This window comes from Aulostomus chinensis, chromosome 1, assembly GCF_037954235.1.
Source record: "Aulostomus chinensis isolate RoL2024-O1b breed Wild chromosome 1, RoL_Achi_v1.0, whole genome shotgun sequence".
In the NCBI taxonomy this organism is placed as follows: Eukaryota; Metazoa; Chordata; class Actinopteri; order Syngnathiformes; family Aulostomidae; genus Aulostomus; species Aulostomus chinensis.
The window spans coordinates 16,882,973-16,900,203 of NC_141320.1; the positions used below are offsets into that span (position 1 = coordinate 16,882,973).

The following is a 17,231-nucleotide window of genomic DNA, read 5'->3' on the forward strand; positions in this document are numbered from 1 at the left end:
CCACCATCTTAACCCCCCCAGACCAAACATCATCGTCCAGCCTCCAACCAGAGGTCCCTCAGTTATCATGGAGCCACAGGTGGAGTCTGGATTCTTTTCTAGAATGAGACGGCAGTGACAGTCCTGCAGAGTGACATCACTGACATGAATGGATGACTTCAGTCACGTGACTGGATGACTTCAGTCACATGACTGGATGACTTCAGTCATGACTGGATGACTTCAGTCATGACTGGATGACTTCAGTCACGTGACTTCAGTGCCAAACAGTGCACACTGGTGCCTACCAGTCAAAACCACCTCAGACTGTATCATTCTATATGCTTGGCTGTAGTGTGTGTGTGTGTGTGTGTGTGTTTTTAAAAAAGCAAAAAAGTCTTTTTTTCAGCAACAGAACTTTAATACAAACACAAAATGAAAAGCAGAACAAGCCAGAACCCAAAATATGGATTTACAGAGGAAGCGTGCTGGGCTCAGAACCCAGAGGTGGATGGATCAAAACCATCCTCTGCTGAAAGAAGGGAACAAAATAAACCTGGTTGTTTTGAAATGTGAATCTGTTGAAGAGGGTGGAAATGGTGAGGGAGTCAGTTGTTCCTTTTGTTTTATGACAGAGACCTCATTGTTAACTAAATCATTTTAATTCTTTACTTGAAGATTCACGCTTTTTCACTCAAAATGTTTGACAACTTCCTCCATGCTGGTGCCCCATCACACACAACAGGTGCACTTGTCCTCTTTTCTCCTCTGACCCTCAAACATTCACAGTCTTCCAGTGAACGTCCAACTATCCTCTGAAATAAGACATGAATCTTTCCCTGCTGAGACTCCTGATCTCTGACTGTCACTAGCATGTGCTAGCAGAATACAGCACTCCTTCTTCATGATCTGTCTTTGTCTCTGACCAGCTCTCCTGCTCTCTTTCCTCCTACCAGTCAAAGCAGACATCTTCACCTACTGATCTTGGATCTGCTGCCCGTTCCTGCCTGGTAAAAGAAGGAACCAGCACCTGGTTCTCCAGGCTGAATGAACTCCAGGACGTTGGCCAGCCGTGTCAGTTGAAACCTTATTTGTCCAAATAGAGAAAAAATAAGTCTGATTGTTGATGAAAGATGTCATCATGGCTTTGAAACTGTGGTTGGGGAGCAGCCAACATGAGCACATTCATGGAAGAATAGCAGTAAAAACAGGAAGTGTCAGTTAGCAAGTACTCACCAGTCTGTCACTATCATACTTGATTCTAGTGGAACAAAATGGCTGCTGCTGACTGTGCTGCCTGGTGGAGGATCACTCTTCACCATCCTCTCAGGCCTTGATGGAACCAAAAAGGCCAGTTCCTGGAGAAGATCTTCTAGGGGTCCAGGTTAAAGCGGTGCCCCAGCTGGCACCAGGCGCTGACCCAGGTCCTGCATGGGAGATACTGTCAGTTCTGTTCTGCACTGCTCACAACCACAGGCTGGTGTTGAGGCCTGCAGCAACCAGGGCCCCAGTCACCAAGAGTATAAAGGCTGGTCATTGTGGCAGTGGGAGGAGTCAAAATGAAGACAGACCAATGAGAGCAGGACGTTCCTGGAGAAGTCAGAAGAACTTGACCATGTTTCCTACAGTACCCAGGAGGCCTGGTAGTTGTTGAAGGAAGCTCCAAAAGCAAAGAGCAGACAGCAGGACATCAAAAGAAAAGATCCAGACACTAAAACTACAAGTAGAAACAAGAAGAAATACTAAAAGCTTTGGAAAGATACTACAAGGTTGTATATACATTATTATATACACTACTATTCTCATTGACTCCTAAAGAGGGACAGGAAACATTAGAATGTGGATCAGATCAGCTGATTTCAGTGTTGAGTCCATCCCTCCATCCACTTTCTGTTCTTAACCTTTAAGGGTCGGGGGGGGGGCGATCCCAGGTGACGTTGTTCAAGAGGCAGGGTTCACCCTGGACAGGTCACCAGTCCATCAGGAGAGATGAGGTGGTCGGTGTCATGCAACCTAAACTAAAACATTAGTCAGGTCAAATTCAGATTAAAGCAAGAGTCTCCAGATCAAAGTCAGAATTCCTGATGATGTCATCAGGGCTTTGACAGGAGCTAGAATTCTGTCTTTGATCTCAGGAGGACATGAAAGAAACACAACTGAGGAAAGTAGAGGAGAACATTCAGCTTCATTAGAAACACTTGAACTGTTGAACAGTAGAATTTGTTTGAAACAGTTTACAACACTGAGTGACAGGATTGAAGAGGGAAGGTTTTCTGCTTTAAAATTAATTCTAACTTAAAAGTCAAGTCAAGTCAATTTTAATTATAAAGTGCCTAACTAATCCTAACCCTTTCATCTACTGATTAACCACAAAATGCAGTCAAATGCCAGTAAATTCTGAGTATTTATTCATTATTCATGATTATTTATTATTTTTGAATCCATTTTCATTGTCACTCTTCTGTTCATTTTCAGTTTGATTCATAAAAATGAACAAACTTTGACGTGTTTTCTTCTCTTGTGTGTCAACAACTTTGGATTGGGAATCTCCTGACAAACAGACCACATGACCAGGAGGAAGTGTTGTTGGTGAGTTAGGCCCCTGAGCTCAAGACAGTTGGGACCAATAAAGGACAGCTTCAAATGCAGCTGTGAAGCCTCATTGTCAGCTGGGAGGAACGACAGGTGTCTCCCTCTAGTGGCTCCTCACAGCAACACCAGCCTCATTTCAAACACATGCATCCACCACCTCACTACCAAAGGCCAGTTGGGCCTGGACAGACAGGTGAGTTTCAAGTGTTGGACAAAGGTCTTTAAGATGTTCTTATTAATTCTATAACATCTGAGATTAAAATCTATGGAATTACAACCAACAAGCAGCCAAACACCTGATCAGATGCTCCCTCATCAGGCTGAGAAGAATCAATCTAAACTGGGATGAAGAAAATTAACTGAGAGCAGAAACCTCCTGATTGGATGACATGGACCCACCTGATCCATGTCAGCCTTGTTGGAGCAGAAAGAGGTGGATCAGAGGAATCAGTGGATCAAGACTCAGGTGGCAGATGAAGAATCTCTGTATTCACAATGGAGTCAGAGAAATCTTCCAACGTGAGAGAACGTGACAGACCATTTTATACTGAAGACAGGCTGTGTGTGTGTGTGTGTGTGTGTGTGTGTGTGTGTGTGTGTGTGTGTGTGTGTGTGTGTGCGCGTGCATATGTACCATAAATGACAAATTAGTAGCAAAATCGATGTGGACCCCAGGCGTTTAAAAGAGACCAGGCGTCTCTTGGTAACAGGCTTTTATTTTGGCGCTGGCCAGCACTGGGCCACTATTATTATTTTTTTAGCAATAGGTATACAAGGTATAACAATATACTGAAGTACTTTAAAGAACAGTAGTGCAAATATCAAGATTGTCCAGAGAACACTTTACACAAGAACACTTTATTAGTAAGAAAAGGGGCGTGACAACTTGAGGCCCGTATCCTTCCACTTCCACGACAGTCTCATGCAGCCAAAATAGCAGATCTACACATTCACAATGACGCGTTACCACCTTGAAGATCTTTTTTTTTGCATGGAACCGTGAGCTTGAAGATTTGCTGTCTGCGGTGCACTGACATCATGAGACATAAATTACTGGGAAGTAAAAATAAATTGCAAAATCTTACATGAAACCAAGTTAAGATAACATTGATCTCAAATAACGGCCCCCAGGCGTTTAAACAAGCCTGGCGTTTATTTGAGACAGGCGTCTACTTTACAAAATGAGGTCGGACCCTCGGCCATCAAATGAGACCCGGCGGAACTTTGACACCAGGCTGTTAATTGGTGATTTACGGTATTTATTTTACTGACTACTTCATTGACAGGTGGTAAAAATGTCTGGTGTTTCCTGAACTTAACTGAGTGCTGCTCAGTAAAGTTGCCATGACTTGAGATTCTCTTCCTGCTGGGTCCATTTCAACATTCTTATCCTTCCTATCACTGGAGATAAAGTATCAGTCAGAGCTGTACTTGATTAGTACTGCATATAGTACACATCAGTCACTGCCATTACACAGTGGAATGGTAGTTGAAGTACTGTTTAGCAGCAAGCTGAAAACTGTTGTGGTCTTTGACAGTTCTCTTGTTTCTGAATGAAAATCCTGTGAAGGAGAATCATGGAGACATCCTAAAAATGGCTGAGGTCTCTGAGCTGCAGCAGGTCTGAGCTGCTTTTGATGCCCAGATGATGAGGAGGCAGTGAATGGTGGGTTTGGTGGAGCTGGAAAAGGCTGCAGGTGGTGAGGGGTCTGCTGGTATCAGGACTTCCTCTCCAGGTCTGAGGGCTTCTCCCTGCAGTTCCCACAAACACCACAACAGTCCTGGAACCCCTGCAGATGGTGGAGGACCATGATGACCCTGATGCACCATCAGGCCATCAACCAGTCCTGATGATCAAAAAGGTCCCTCCACTCATCCAGGCTCAACTCTAGAAGAAGCTTCTGGAACAGATGAGCAAACACTCTCAACTAGAAATCCTGATGTAAACACACTGGCAAACCAACGTTTACCACAATGTTGATTTTTACAATTTCCTTCAATGTTTGAAAAACATCAAAGTGGACAGAAGCCCAGATGGTCCAAACCTGTTTCCTGTCTCCTGCCATTGTGGAGAGCCTCTGTTCTGTCCTGCTGCTGTCCAGTTGTCTCTACTGAGCACCTCTGCTGGTTCCACCTTGAAGAGGGTCTGAGCTAAAACTGAACCTTGGGGAACTTCAACCTTTGATCTCAGAGTTTTGTGTTTGATCTTAGAAGTCTTTGTTCTCTCAATGTCAAGTTTTTTACTCTTTTTGCTGTTTTCCCCACACTTGAAGGAGAGTTGTACCAATCAAGATCATCAGGCAGGAATGCACTCCAAACCAAACTGCTTTTTCTCGTTTTTATTTTTTCTTCATTTTTTCATCCACACCTACTGATCTTGGATCTGCTGCCCGTTCCTGCCTGGTAAAAGAAGGAGCCAGCACCTGGTTCTCCAGGCTGAATGAACTCCAGGACGTTGGCCAGCTGGCACCAGGCGCTGACCCAGGTCCTGCATGGGAGATACTGTCAGTTCTGTTCTGCCCTGCTCACAACCACAGGCTGGTGTTGAGGCCTGCAGCAACCAGGGCCCCAGTCACCAAGAGTATAAAGGCTGGTCATTGTGGCAGTGGGAGGAGTCAAAATGAAGACAGACCAATGAGAGCAGGACGTTACTGGAGAAGTTAGAAGAACTTGACCATGTTTCCGACAGTACCCAGGAGGCCTGGTAGTTGTTGAAGGAAGCTCCAAAAGCAAAGAGCAGACAGCAGGACATCAAAAGAAAAGATCCAGACATAATCCTCCTCTGAGTCCACAGACCTGAGCACCGCTGCTCTGACTACCAGGTTACCTCCTGGTTATCAGTGTGAAGTCAATAAAATAATTAATAATAATAATAAAAGAAATAAATAATACTAAATCAAGGCCTGTTTAATAGATGGTAGAGCAGAGAGGAGCAGAGAGGAGCAGAGGAAGAGAGCTGGGACCAGAACCCAGAGGTTGATGGATCAAAACCATCCTCTGCTAAAAGAAAGGAGCCAAATAAACCTGGTTGTTTTGAAATGTGGATCTGATAAAAAGAGGTGGAAGTCAGAATTCAAATCATTGAGAGAGTTAATAACATTCTACTTTTCCACTGAAGCAAAAGAAGTCTTCAGAAGGTTTTAGTGATTCAACATAGCAGCTAAGTTTCCATTTCTATACTGATTGTCTGCAATGGTACATGGGGGTGGAGCCTATCACAGCTGACAATGGGTGAGGAGGGGGTTCACCCTTGATGGGTCGCCAGTCCATCCCAGGACCAGCACACACAGACAGACAACCATTCACACTCAGTCATTTAGAGTGTCCAGGTAACCACTACCCTCTTGATGTCTTTGGACTGTGGGAGGAAGCTGGAGAACCAGAGAGAACCCACACAGAGACAGGGAGAACCTGCAGGAGGGGTGGAGGTCGATGAGTCCTGGAGACGTTCAATAATGTCCACAAATTTGGCACCAGGAAGACAGCAGGTGATGGCACCTGGGAGTTCAACAGACCTGATGATTGAACCACCAATCACAAGGATTTCAGCCTCCATTGTAAACAGAGAGTTTAGATGAGAGAGAACCTGCTGTCAGCCTCACCAGTCAGGGCAGTGGCAGAGGCAGCAGAGTTGAATGAAGCAGGACCACCTGGCAGGTCTCAGCTGGAGGTGATGACATCACTGGCCTCAGTCCTCACCAGTGCTCTGCCTAGCAACAGGGACGATGGAGAGAAACCAGTAGAAGCACTCTGAGAGTTGGAGACAGCAGGAGAGAGACCACGACAGAGTCACCCATGGGAAACTGTTGGATCCACTCAGGACTGGCTGGACAGACACAGATCAAAGTCAGAATTGAGTCCAGAGAGGTGGAGGCACCTGGAGCCACTGGATCAGTTTGATCTTTGAGCAGCACAAAGTAGTTTGACACATGAAGGTCGTCTGGAGAGAAGAGAGGAAGAGAAATCCATCTCCCTTCTCCTCAACAGATGAACACAGGAGAGGACGGACATCAGATGGACAGAGAGCAACACTGCTGGACTCTCAGAGCTGTTAAGGCGTCCAGGTGCAGCCAGGAGACAAACAGGGACGCTGCTTGAGGACATCATCCAGGAGGCTCTCCATGGTGTGGAGCTGGGGTCTCAGACTGGAAGCTCTGGCTGCTGAGTTGTCCAACCAGCCGTCACATCACCTCCTGAGCTCTCAGCCTCCTCTTGACCAGGTTCTGGATGCTGACTCAGCAGGAGACAGGAAAGGAATCAATGTTGAAGGAATTCCAAAGCGTCCATCAACCTGCAGGACAAACTCCTTCACTGTGTGGGAGGTTCAGAGTCCCTGGTTTGATTGCAGCTTTGACCTGAGCAGGTGTTCATCCACATCTCAGTAACAGGGGGACACTTTATCACACCAGTGGACAAACATCAGCATTCATCACCCTGCAGCTCCTCTGATCAACAGAACAAGCTGAAGTATTCTGAGAAGGAGGGCATGGATCCCTCTCCCTCTCACATGCTAAGCTAGCACTCCACCATTGGAGCTAAGTCCCTGCTAATGAGCAGCAGATGATGGAGGTTGACCTTCATGCAGGGTTGGATGACCTTCACCAGTTGGAGCTTCTCTGGTTGACCAACATGTGGAATCTCTGTCAATACTCTAGTGGTGTTTAAGTGGTGACAATATGGGTTAGTGACTGGGAGTGTGTGTGTGTGTGTGTGTGTGTGTGTGTGTGTGTGTGTGTGTGTCTGTGTCTGTGTGTGTCTGTGTGTCTGTGTGTTTATATGCAAATCTTTCCATGGAACAACGGTTTTTATTTGAAGCAAGAGCCTCCAGATCAAAGAGAGAATTGATGATGATGTCATCAGGGGGCTTTGATAGTGTATTTATTTGTACCTAGAATTCTGTCTTTGATCTCAGGAGGACATGAAAGAAACTCAACTTTAAAAAGTATATGAGAGCATTCAGCTTGGTTAGAAAACATTTTGACTGTTCAACAGTAGAGTTTGTTAGAAACAGTTTACAACACTCAGAATTAAATTGAAGACAAAAACCTTCCACACTTAAATCCTGTCTCTAACTTCAAACTGGGGATGAACATTTTTATAATCAATCTGTCTCTATGTGTTGGCCCTGCCATGGACTGGTGACCTGTCCAGGATAAACCCCGCCCCTCACCTGAGGGCTGCTGGGATAGGCTCCACCCCCCACGAACCATTGCAGATCATCAATAACCAAAGCTACTAAGGAGGATTACAGTTTGTCCTTGCAGGAGTCAGTGACTTAATAGAGTCTAACAAAGGGTTGAACCTGAATGAGACAGTCACCCTTCAACATGGGGCCATGGCAGAGTGAACCAAGAACACTACAATGGGGGTGAGAGTGGAGCCATGATGGATTCACAGTTCATCACCTTCACCATCACGTGGACCACCTGATCACCTCTCCCTCAACCTCTAAATAACTCATTCCCTGACCGGGAATCGAACCCGGGCCGCGGCGGTGAGAGCGCCGAATCCTAGCCACTAGACCATCAGGGACCACACTGAGCTCTCCAACAACAGAGACTATACACAATGACTCAAGAACACAGGACTCTGTGGTCTCAGCTTGAGATGCAGAGGGTCCACCAAGACCACCAGACACCTCAGCCCCCGAAAGACAGTCCACCCCCAGGATCCTGTCCCCCCTCTGCTCCAACTCAGCCCTCCATTCAAAACTGACTTTCGCTACGTCCGAACTGCCAAGTACCAACCTACGTCCTCCTGCTACGACCTAAACATGGCGGCACCACTCAGACACCCGAGAAGATTGGTGGTGAAGCACGACCTCTGCTGGCAGAGCACAGATACTGCAGTTAGGTCGACAGCACCAACGAAAGCCCCACCTGCTGGCCTGACTGTGGTACTGCACTCCACTCTGAACAAACCCTTCACTCATTCTCTATTATTAAGCACATTAACGCACCTGTAAAGGTGTGTTCACATTATATACATATTATATATTTATGTTTGGCCGTTTTTGATGAACTTGGGTGGGACTCTGGTGCAGGGATGAGGTCATGGAGCTGATCTGGGAGCAGTCCTGATGTTAAATGCTGTGATGAAGGACAGTGTGGAGGAAAAATGAGTCAAATTTAAATTGTCAACAGTTCAACGTTGTTGGCAGGACTCCAACCTGAGCAGGGAGACCCCAATGGATTTCTAGTCCATCGCCTTCACCACTCGGCCACAACGACCACATTCACACACTTTTGTAGGAGACTGAAATTCAAAAATTCATCTTAATGTCAGCACAGTCAAATATTTTTTTGTCCTCTCTCAAAGACAAACTATTTGTGTGTGTGTGTTTTTAAAAAGGAAAAAAAGTATTTTTTTCAGCAACAGAACTTTAATACAAACACAAAATGAAAAGCAGAACAAGCCAGAACCCAAAATATGGATTTACAGAGGAAGCGTGCTGGGCCCAGAACCCAGAGTTGGATGGATCAAAACCATCCTCTGCTAAAAGAAGGGAACAAAATAAACCTGGTTGTTTTGAAATGTGAATCTGTTGAAGAGGGTGGAAATGGTGAGGGAGTCAGTTGTTCCTTTTGTTTTATGACAGAGACCTCATTGTTAACTAAATCATTTTAATTCTTTACTTGAAGATTCACGCTTTTTCACTCAAAATGTTTGACAACTTCCTCCATGCTGGTGCCCCATCACACACAACAGGTGCACTTGTCCTCTTTTCACCTCTGACCCTCAAACATTCACTGTCTTCCAGTGAACGTCCAATTGTCCTCTGAAATAAGAGATGAATCTTTCCCTGCTGAGACTCCTGATCTCTGACTGTCACTAGCATGTGCTAGCAGAATACAGCACTCCTTCTTCATGATCTGTCTTTGTCTCTGACCAGCTCTCCTGCTCTCTTTCCTCCTACCAGTCAAGCAGACATCTGCACCTACTGATCTTGGATCTGCTGCCCGTTCCTGCCTGGTAAAAGAAGGAACCAGCACCTGGTTCTCCAGGCTGAATGAACTCCAGGACGTTGGCCAGCTGTGTCAGTTGAAACCTTATTTGTCCAAATAGAGAAAATATAAGTCTGATTGTTGATGAAAGATGTCATCATGGCTTTGAAACTGTGGTTGGGGACCAGCCAACATGAGCACATTCATGGAAGAATAGCAGTAAAAACAGGAAGTGTCAGTTAGCAAGTACTCACCAGTCTGTCACTATCATACTTGATTCTAGTGGAACAAAATGGCTGCTGCTGACTGTGCTGCCTGGTGGAGGATCACTCTTCACCATCCTCTCAGGCCTTGATGGAACCAAAAAGGCCAGTTCCTGGAGAAGATCTTCTAGGGGTCCAGGTTAAAGCGGTGCCCCAGCTGGCACCAGGCGCTGACCCAGGTCCTGCATGGGAGATACTGTCAGTTCTGTTCTGCACTGCTCACAACCACAGGCTGGTGTTGAGGCCTGCAGCAACCAGGGCCCCAGTCACCAAGAGTATAAAGGCTGGTCATTGTGGCAGTGGGAGGAGTCAAAATGAAGACAGACCAATGTGAGCAGGACGTTACTGGAGAAGTCAGAAGAACTTGACCATGTTTCCTACAGTACCCAGGAGGCCTGGTAGTTGTTGGGAAGGAAGCTCCAAAAGCAAAGAGCAGACAGCAGGATATCAAAAGAAAAGATCCAGACACTAAAACTACAAGTAGAAACAAGAAGAAATACTCAAAGCTTTGGAAAGATACTACAAGGTTGGATATACATTATTATATACACTACTATTCTCACTGACTCCTAAAGAGGGACAGGAAACATTAGAATGTGGATCAGATCAGCTGATTTCAGTGTTGAGTCCATCCCTCCATCCACTTTCTGTTCTTATCCTTTAAGGGTCACGGGGGGGGGGGGTGATCCCAGGTGACATTGTTCAAGAGGCAGGGTTCACCCTGGACAGGTCACCAGTCCATCAGGAGAAATGAGGTGGTCGGTATCATGCAACCTAAACTAAAACATTAGTCAGATCAAATTAAGATTAAAGCAAGAGTCTCCAGATCAAAGTCAGAATTCCTGACGATGTCATCAGGGCTTTGACAGTAACTAGAATTCTGTCTTTGATCTCAGGAGGACATGAAAGAAACACAATTGAGGAAAGTAGAGGAGAATATTCAGCTTCATTACAAACACTTGAACTGTTGAACAGTAGAATTTGTTTGAAACAGTTTACAACACTGAGTGACAGGATTGAAGAGGGAAGAGTTCTCTGCTTTAAAATTAATTCTAACCTAAAAGTCAAGTCAAGTCACCAAATCACAACAGAAGTTATTTCATGACACAGTTTTGTCAGAGTTCAATAAAAGGAAATTAAGGGTCATCCAAGTTTTTTATCTCCTTTAGACAGGCCTCCAGTTTAGTCAGCTCATTTATTTCATGTGGATCATTGATAAGTACAGCTGTGTGTCGTCAGCATAGCAGGGAAAATTAATTGAGTGTTTCCTAATAATGTGACCGAGAGGAAGCAGATAAAGGGTGAAGAGGATTGGTCCAAGCTCAGAGCCTTGAGGAACACAATAAGAGACTGCAGTGGTTTCCGAGGGTTTATCATTAGTCAGTACAAACTGAGATGACCTAGTAAATAGGACCTGAACCAGTTAAGTGCAGTTCCTTCAATGCCAATGACATGTTCCAGTCTCCGTAGAAGGATATGGTGATCAATGGTATCAAAAGCTGCACTAAGATCTAATAAGACCAGCACAGAGACCAGTCCCTCATCTGATGCTAGTAGGAGGTCATTGGTAACTTTGACTAGTCCTGTTTCTGTGCTAGGATGAATCCTGAACCCTGACTGGAAATCCTCTCATAGGCTGTTGCTATGGAGAAGTCACAGAGCTGTTTAGCAACTGCTTTCTCCAGAATTTTGGTGAGAAAAGGAAGATTTGATGTTGGTCTGAAGTTGGCCAAAACTTCTGGATCCAGGGTTGCTTTTTGAGGAGGGGTCTAATTACTGCCACTTTAAAGGACTGTGGGACGTAACCAGATACTAGACACATTGATCATATCTAAGAGGGAGGTGCTAACGAAGGGTAGAGAGTCCTTAAGTAGCTTGGTTGGGATGGGGTCTAGAAGACAGGTGGATAGTTTAGAGGAGGAAATTATTGAACTGAGCTCATCAAGGCTCACGGTACAAAAACTATCAAGTGTACGTCTGGTCCTCCAGCAGCCTCTAAGGCTTCTGAGGCTATAGGTGCCATGTTGTCAGCTGATGGCAGGAGGAGGTGAATTTTCTCTCTAATAAGGACAATTTTGTCATTAAAGAAGTCCATGAAAGAAGAGGAACCTGGGTTGTTCTTGTGTTCCTCTATTAGTGCTGAGTAGTAGGCTGCTCTCGCTATACGAAGGGCTTTCTTATAGCTTTTAAGGCTGTCTTGCCAGACTAAATGAGACTCCTCCAGTTGGGGCAGCGCCATATTCTCTTGAACTTCTGGGTTTTTTGTTGAAGCTGTCTGGTTTCTGAATTGTACCAAGGTGCTTGTTTCCTTGGATTTATAGATTTAGTTTTTAGTGGGGCAAATGAGTCCAGAGTTGATCCTAAGGTGCCTGTTGCTCTATTGATAAAACTATCAATTTGGGAGGGACTAAGGTTGACAACAGTGTCCTCTGTAACAATGGGACACGACACTGAATTTAGCACCACTGGAATCGCTTCCTTAAATCCAGGTGTGGCCTGATCAGACAAACATCTGGAAACCACTGTTTTCCTGAGTGGACTGTAGTTGATCAGTCCAAATTCCAAAGTGATTGATTGGTGGTCTGATAAAAGCGTTCTGTGGAAACACAACTAGATGTTCAGCTTCAGTTCCACATGTTAGGAGGAGGTGGAGGTGTGGTTGTGACAGTGAGGGCGTTCATGGACAGACTGATGGACACCAGTTGAGTCTAGAAGAGAGAGAAATGCAGCACCAGACTGTCGACACTCTTCTGAGACCTGCTTCCTGTCTTCAAGCGTCATCAAGACGTCCCAGCCTCAGATTTTCTGATTGGAGACAATGATGACCACAAGTACAACGAAAAAAAGAGCAGACAAAACAAACGCAAAATCCATCCAAATCCATTGATTGATTGATTGATTGATTGATGCTGCAGTTCTAATGTGGAGTTTCAAACTCAGAGAACAGCTGCCGTAAAACACAGAAGAGGAAGAAGGATTTTTACCCGGAACTGAGATAAAAATGGAAAAGTTCAAAATAACATGAAAAATGGCAAATTATGTGTTGTTGTTTGTTGCCTTCAATCATTGCAGGAACAACATGAGATGGAAAAACAAGTCTTTCATCTATTTAAAGTAGAAAGATGTCTGTAGATAACATCCACTCCAAATAGTCAAACACAAGGGTGGTGATCAAGTAGAGCCTCTACATGGAAACAAAAGCACTGACGACTTTAAAAGAGAACAGAAAGTTTATGAAAAGACAAGTTTATAAGGACATTTAAAGGTGTGTAGACTGCTGTTTACACTTTAATTCAGCTGTAGAAGAAGAAGACCTTCACTGTGAAAACTCATCCTGTGTTACAGCCGCCCCTCCAGGACGGTCAGGGACCAACTTCAGTCCTGGTCCTGATACACCGGAAATCCAAGCAATCCCTCCCATAGGAACCATGTATTTGTTAAAGCAGCGCTCGCTGTGTCTGTGTAGGAGCCGGTACTGAGCGTATACTGCATGTGTACTACTACTAAAGGTACTTCACCGGAGGCTCCAGCTTATGCCACATATTTCTCAAACAGCTGGATGACATCACTGATATCAGAGACTCCACCCACTCATTTATTTTCACACATCTCAAAGACAATTCAGTGTTTGATCAGGGATCAATACTTCATTATAAAGATCAGTACTTGGTGCCAAGTGGATCTTTGATGGTGACCTCAGAGAAATCAGATCAGCCCTCACACCCTCCTGTCCAATGGTGGCTCCATGATTTCAGCTTCATCCTGTCTCTTTCCTGCTGTGTTTTCCCTTCTGCTTTCAAAAACTCTTTACACCCACAACCCTCAAGTCTGGCCTCCACCACCATGATTAGTTTCAGTTTCTCCTCAGCTTCAGTCACACAACACAGGATGGACAAAGGAAGTCTCTCTGTTGCGTCGTCTCATCTTTTCCTTTGTTAACTAACTCAGCAAGACTGATGTCTCTCAGCTGTGTGTTCTCATCATTGTTCTCCATGTAGACACGTTGTCTACACTGACCATAATCCACTCACCTTCCTTCATTCGTTGCAGTGTCCCAACCAGAGACCAGTCAGGTGGTCTCTGTTCCTGCAGTTATACTGCCTGGATATTTACTATGTGAAGGGGACGACAACATGGTGGTGGACGTTTTGTCTCGAGTTGCCTCTCTTCCTCCTCATCCATCGTCTCCTCCTTACACCTCCCTAACACTCACACACAACCACAACCATAGACTTCACTGACAGTGACATCGCTCACTGAGTTCATCTTTGATGTATCATTGGTTTAAATAAAGTCATTATTTGGCCTTCAACCTACATCTCCCACTCTTGTCTGCTTCAGAGCTGTCAAGACAAGAGGTTCCACCCCAGTGTGCATTCTCATGTGTTTTTTCAGAGATCCCTTTTCTGAAAATCTTGTGCCACAAACTGAGCATGAGAATGGTTTCTCCCCAGTGTGTGTTCTCATGTGTCTTATCAGACATGTCTTTTCTGGGAACCTTTTGTCACAAACTGAGCAGGGAAATGGTTTCTCCCCAGTGTGTGTTTTCATGTGTCTCGTCAGACAAACCTTAACAGAGAATCTTTTGCCACAAACTGAGCAGGGGAATGGTTTCTCCCCAGTGTGTGTTCTCATGTGTAATTCTAGACGTTCCTTAACTGAAAATCTTATGCCACAAACTGAGCAGGGGAACGGTTTCTCCCCAGTGTGTTTTCTCATGTGTGTTGTCAGATGTCCCTTCACAGAGAATCTTTTGCCACAAACTGAGCAGGGGAATGGTTTCTCCCCACTGTGTGTTCTCATGTGTGTACCTAAACCACTTCTATATCTAAAACCTTTACTGCACTTTGAGCACCTAAATGGACGCTCATCCTCACTGACTTCTGTCTCAGATTCAGAAGGACCAAAGTTCACGTTCCTGATGATTTCTGATTCTCTTTCAGTCTTTACTTCTTGCTCTTTTGAGCTGCAATGAGTCACTTCCTGTCCTGGGCTCAGTTTCTGAAGCAAATTCCTCCTTGAGCCAAAGGGTTCCTTGTGCTCAGAGGAGGCCGTGTTATCAGGTCTGACCCAATCATCCTCACTGACTTCAGTCTCAGCTTCAGAAGAGTCTGACATCTGGTCTTCAGTCTGGGGTTGTACAAGTGGATCTGGATCTACCTTGCTGGCTGGTTCTGGTTCTGGTCCTCCACTCTCTTCTCCATCAGCTTCTGTTTTCAGAGGATGAACTGGGCTGCTGCTCAGAGACTCTTCTTTCAAGTTCTCCTCAGTTAGACTCTGGTGAAGCTGTGGGAACTGAGGTTTCTCTTCGTCCCCTTCACTCTTCACAGGGAACAGAGTGAAGGGGAACGTGGTGATATCAGCCTCCTCCTGTCCTTGAAGCTGCCCTCCCTCCTCACTGGTCCAGAGCTCCTCCCACTCCTCTTTAATGTGGGGGGGCTCTGGGTCCTGCAGCTCAGGGGGAACCTCTTCTTTAATCACCAGCAGCTGCTCCACATCTGCAGGACACAAACAGCAACATCAGAAATCTCTTCATTTGACTCTGAAACAGCGGAGCAACAGACAGAAACAGAAATCAACTCAATGAAAAGAGACGTCCTGCTACTGACGACCAGTCAGCAAACTGGGAACAGAAACGCTGGCTTCAGATGCTTGGATCAACGTTGTGTCACCCAGGTCAAAGGTCATAGGTCCCCTCTGCTGAATGGTTTTGTCCATTCATCATCACATCTGCTAGTCAGAATGTTCATTTCTAGAATGAGACCCTGTAGGAGAATGAGAGTTCAGTCCCTAGAACCAGAGGGAACCTGTACCGATGCTAAACATGTCAGCCCACCTGCACTCACAGCCAGGGAGGTGCTGGCCACTGGGAGAAGTGGAATGATTCCCTAATGGCCGGTCCAGCCCAGGCCAACCGGGCAGTGGAGAAAAAAAGGTTGTTTTTAATGGGCTGATATAATTTCCAGTCTACAGGATCATCTTTTAACAAGGTAGCACCGTAGCAGCCTACAGAAGAACGACACAAGGACACCAACATGCACAGCATGCTGGGCCAGCCTGTCACACACGACTCAGTTAGCAGGAGTTAGCAACACAGTGTGAATGTCTCCTCAGCTTGGTCTTGTCTTGGTTCAGTTCAATGGTAACATGCTTCTGATGCCTGTCAATGGGAGTGTTCTTCACATTGACCACTGACAGTGACTCACACCTCAGGTTCCAGCCCTGGAATGACGATTCCTGAGATCCACTGATGCGTCAGGTCTTTGTTTCTTTCACTTCATGATCCTCATGGCGCCATCAAAAAATAACACAACACAAAAAACACCTACACAGGAAATACTTAGCTCTCTGGCACACATAACGTCTGGGCCAATATTAATATTAATATTTATATATAAAAAAGAATAAATGGCACACAAACAAGCAACCGGCGGCGCTCCCACGCCCCGGGTGCCTCCCTGGATTTTAACTACATTCTAGTCATCCACACCATCACATCTACACTCCCACGCACAACACACACCCTGCACCCATGTTGGGATGGGGGGGCAGCTGGGGCGGGGAGTGGGTCCATTGCTGCCCCTTTTGCTAACTGCACCAGCGCGGGCCTGGGGGCCTGGGGGGGGGGGGGGGGGGTTCCTGGGGCTCCCTGTGTTCAGGGGGTTTCTGGGTGCCCTGGTGGTTTGGTCCTGACCTGCCTGCTATCCTGGACTGGGGGTGTGATGTTCTGGTCCCCCACATCAGCTACAGTCAGCTACCCACAGCATCCAAGACAAACCGTAGCACACACACACACACACACACACACACACACACACACACACACACACACACACACGCACACACACACCTGGTCTCAAAATACACGCCTCTCTGGCTACAAAGACAGGTCAGTGAGAGTTTTTCTCGACTGATAACTTCTGTTGTTCTGTGTTGTAGAACTGTAATACTCTGAGAAGAAATACCTGCTGGCTCTACTCTCTCTCTCTCTCTCTCTGGTCTATTTTTATAGTTTGTCTCTTGGTGACCAGTAGAATTTCAGATCGAATCCTCGATAAATCTCTGTTGTTATTGTTGTTACTGTTTTTGTTTGTTTGTTTTTCTCCTATTGTTGCCCCCCCCCCTTGTCCTCCCTGTCCTGTCCCTGCTCTCTCTTCCTGTCCTGTCCCTGCTCTCTCTTCCTGTCCTCTCCTGAGTCTCAGTCCGGTAGCTTCATCAATGAACCAACACATTCCTAATAAAGTTCAACACAGAAGGTGATAGGAGGAGTTTATCAGGTTCCTCCTTAGCAGAGTAGAACTGCTTCAGTCCAACATGGCACCAGGAACATGGATGCTGCTGCTGAACAGGACAGGGTAAAAACTACAAAAGAAGGCTGGACAACAATCCACAGAAAAACTAGTTTACCCTTTGATTTTGACCTTTGAATTTTTACATTTTACCTTTCAGACGT

At 45.6% G+C, this 17,231-nt stretch overlaps 1 protein-coding gene and 1 non-coding gene across 2 annotated transcripts in view; one reads left to right on the forward strand and one right to left on the reverse strand.

Moving 5' to 3' along the window:
* LOC147270577 (uncharacterized) overlaps positions 1-17,231 on the forward strand; it is a 41,786-nt gene that overhangs the window by 19,793 nt on the left and 4,762 nt on the right. The gene's annotated exons all lie outside the window — the stretch shown is intronic.
* trnae-cuc (transfer RNA glutamic acid (anticodon CUC)) lies at positions 8,032-8,103 on the reverse strand. Its single transcript has one exon. It is a non-coding gene; the product is annotated as a tRNA-Glu (tRNA).